Consider the following 4,045-nt stretch of genomic DNA (forward strand, 5'->3'; position numbering starts at 1 on the left):
CAGTGGGGATTGAGGGAATAAATGAGACTTGATCCTGGCCCTGGGAAATTTCCCCATCTAATGTATATCCTTGTTATCATATTCTGGCAATTGCTTTGTATCTTGAATTTATGTACTTGTTTTTGGAAATGCAAGTATTGAAAAGAAGAAATAACTTTCTAAAACAAAAGATAATTAAGGCCTTTGGTGACTCTTCTTGTCCTTTAAAAGAAAAGCTGACATTCAAATATTCCAAGAAGATGTATAAATAAGACACCTGACATTTATATTATCCATTTAAGAATGAAACAGGATAAAGAACTTTTGAAATAACTGTTTTTTCCCAAGAGCTACATTCCATTTGTCTCTCTCTTGCCCATAGATGAGATGACTCAGACACATCAAGGATTTGTGGTGATTTAGTTCTTTACAATGTGACATTCACAGGAAGTATTTTAAGTGGCATATGGCATCTTCAGCCTAAACTCAAAATTAGATTTTTAAATTGAAACATAATCTTTCAATTTTGTTCCAAACATTTACTCCTAAAGTTACCCAAACCAAATACTTATTATAGGGGAGAATATGTTTATGCTCCTGTTCCTTCCCATGTAACCTGTGATTTAGCCATTCAAGAGTGACTAGAGTAGCAAAAAAAGAAGGTAAGCTAAAAGGTAGCAGTGTGTCTATATGTAATTTCTCTGTCAGTTAAAACAAAATGACATTAAAGTTGCTTCTGGAACCTTTACTTAGATTTTCTCTCTAAGATGCTTCATAAGAAAGCATATGCTCAGTTTTCCTTTTAGAATCTGGATTACTCAAAGATTTTAAACAGTCCCTTATCATTCCATGGGTGATTTTAGGTTTGTCCATATCTACTAAAGTCTATTGTTTGATGAAAGTGTTTTAAGTATATGCTTGGTGTGCTTACTTGTTGAATCCAGCATTTGTAAAACAAGATCTTTTGTTTGAGGAAGGGAAGAATGTCTTCTTTGAATACTTGATAAAAACCTTCATTTGATAAAAGTCTGAAATCCATATTAATGTAATGGGGTTTTCATTTTTTAATATTCACAATATAGCTATAAATAAAGGAAGTACTTATTAATTGTACAGCCATGAGAATGGGTTTAATTTTAAAGGTTTATGAGAAGTGCGATAATGATATATTCTTGTCACCAATAGCTTGTCACCAGAAAAATAAAAAATTATGTGCAAAAGTATATCTATTTATATGTTATTTATTATATCATTCCATCATAATCTCCTTACTGGTTAACAATTGATCCTAGAGTTTGGGGGATGTTTTTATGGAAGGTTGAAATGAATTGTCACACTATATTTAAAAGTCAAGAGAAAACTTATCATAAACGAGTGAAATGAAAAAAAAAATTTCTTAAATGTGCTAAGTAGCCACTATTATTGTGCTAAATAAGGGCAAGGGCTACAAAAAAGCAAAACAGTCCTTGCTTTCAAGGTATTAGTTGAACATAAAATAGCCACAGCTAAATCCACAATATAAGCTGATGTTTTCACTTCAGTGATAAACATCACTTTGAAATCAGTAAGTTGCTGTAGCTCATTCTCTGAACCTGACAAAATACTAAAAGATATGTCTTACCTATGGCTTGTTTGATCAACAGAGTTTACATACAGTTGGAGAGACACCAAATCAAAGGTAGCCTGTCATCATCTTACTTTCTTGTTGCACTGATTGACTGAATAGTGGTCCATCCACACTTTAGCAGGTGATCCTTGAAAAAAATGCCTTTGACTTGGATGTTGTTTTTTAATCTTCTTCAAGGTCGCATAATCTAAAGTAGTTTTTCTAACTAAATCAGGCTCCTCGTACATAAAACCCTTCACTTAGCTGCAATGAGACTGGTTAGTTTACGGAATGTCACCTAGGTAACCAGCCACTGTGCATTTAGCTTGGAGAATTGAAAGACAGACAGACTAAGCAGGAAGGAAAATAGGCAAGGCTTCTTAGCAACTGGTAGCCATTTCAAAATTTTCTACTTAAATGATTAGCAAAGGATAAAGCATTTTAAGGGGCATATAACATCTTCAGTCTAAAATCCAAATAAGGTTTTTAAATTGAAACATTTTCTTTCTGTTCAAAATAATTATTCCCAAAGCTATTCAACAAAACCTGTTTCTGGATAGGTAATTCTTATAATAACAATTATTACATTATTTTTATTTTGATGTTTTTCTCCAGGAAACACATCTTTGATGACAATACTCCCTAAACTAATCTATTTATTTAGTGCTATACCAATCAGACTCCCAAAAAAATATTTTAATGACCTAGAAAAAATAACAACAAAATTCATATGGAAAAACAAAAGGTCAAGAATTTCAAGGGAATTAATGAAAAAAAAATCAAATGAAGGTGGCCTAGCTGTATCAGATCTAAAATTATATTATAAAGCAGCAGTTACCAAAACCATTTGGTATTGGCTAAGAAATAGATTAGTTGATCAGTGGAATATGTTAGGTTCAAAGGACAAAACAGCCAATAACTTTAGTAATCTAGTGTTTGACAAACCCAAAGACCCCAGCTTTTGGGATAAGAACTCACTATTTGGCAAAAATTGCTGGGAAAATTGGAAATTAATATGGCAGAAACTAGGCATTGACTCACACTTAACACAGTACACCAAGATAAGGTCAAAATGGGTTCATGACCTTGGCATAAAGAATGAGATTATAAATAAATTAGAGGAAAATAGGATAGTTTAACTTTCAGACCTGTGGAAGAGGAAGGAATTTATGACCAAAGAAGAAATAGAGATCATTATTGATCACAAAATAGAAAATTTTGATTACATCAAAATGAAAAGTTTTTGTACAAACAAAACTAATGCAGACAAGATTAGAAGGGAAGCAATAAATTGGGAAAACATTTTTACAGTCAGGTTCTGATAAAGGTCTCATCTCCAAAACATATAGAGAATTGACTCTGATTTATAGACATCAGGCCATTCTCCAATTGATAATGGTCAAAGGATATGAACAGACAATTCTCAGACAAAGAAATTGAAAATATTTCTAGCCATATGAAAAGATGCTCCAAGTCATTATTAATCAGAGAAATGCAAATTAAGACAACTACACACCTGTCAGATTGACTAGAATGACAGGGAAAGATAATGTGGAATGTTGGAGGGGATGTGGGAAAACAGGGACTCTAATACATTGTTGGTGGAATTGTGAACACATCCAGCCATTCTGGAGAGCAATTTGGAACTATGCTCAAAAAGTTATCAAACTGTGCATACCCTTTGATCCAACAATGTTTCTACTGGGCTTATATCCCAAAGAGATGCTAAAGAAGAGAAAGGGACCTGCATGTGCTCGAATGTTTGTGGCAACCCTTTTTGTAGTGGCTAGAAGCTGGAAACTGAGTGGATGCCCATCAACTGGAGAATGCCTGAATAAATTGTGGTATATGAATGTTATGGAATATTATTGTTCTGTAAGAAATGACCAGCAGAATGATTTCAGAAAGGCCTGGAGAGATTTACATAAACTGATGTTGAGTGAAATGAGCAGGACCAGGAGATCATTATATACTTCAACAACAATACTATATGATGATCAATTCTGATGGACATTGCCCTCTTCAGCAATGAGATGAACCAAATCAGTTCCAATACAGCAGTAATGAACTGAACCAGCTACACCCAGGGAAAGAACTCTGGGAGATGACTATGAACCACTACATAGAATCCCAATCCCTCTATTTTTGTCCACCTGCATTTTTGATTTCCTTCACAAGCTAATTGTACACTATTTCAAAGTCCGATTCTTTTTGTACAGCAAAATAACTGTTTGGACATGTATACATATATTGTATTTAACTTATACTTCAACATATTTAACATGTATTGGTCAACCTGCCATCTGGGGGAGGGGGTGGGGAGGAGGGGAAAAATTGGAACAAAAGGTTTGGCAACTGTCAATGCTGTAAAATTACCCATGCATATAACTTATAAATAAAAAGCTATAATTTTAAAAAAAGAGAAACACATCTTTGAAATACAGAGCATATAAGTACCTC

The sequence above is a fragment of the Sarcophilus harrisii genome, chromosome 3, assembly GCF_902635505.1.
Source record: "Sarcophilus harrisii chromosome 3, mSarHar1.11, whole genome shotgun sequence".
Taxonomy (NCBI): Eukaryota; Metazoa; Chordata; class Mammalia; order Dasyuromorphia; family Dasyuridae; genus Sarcophilus; species Sarcophilus harrisii.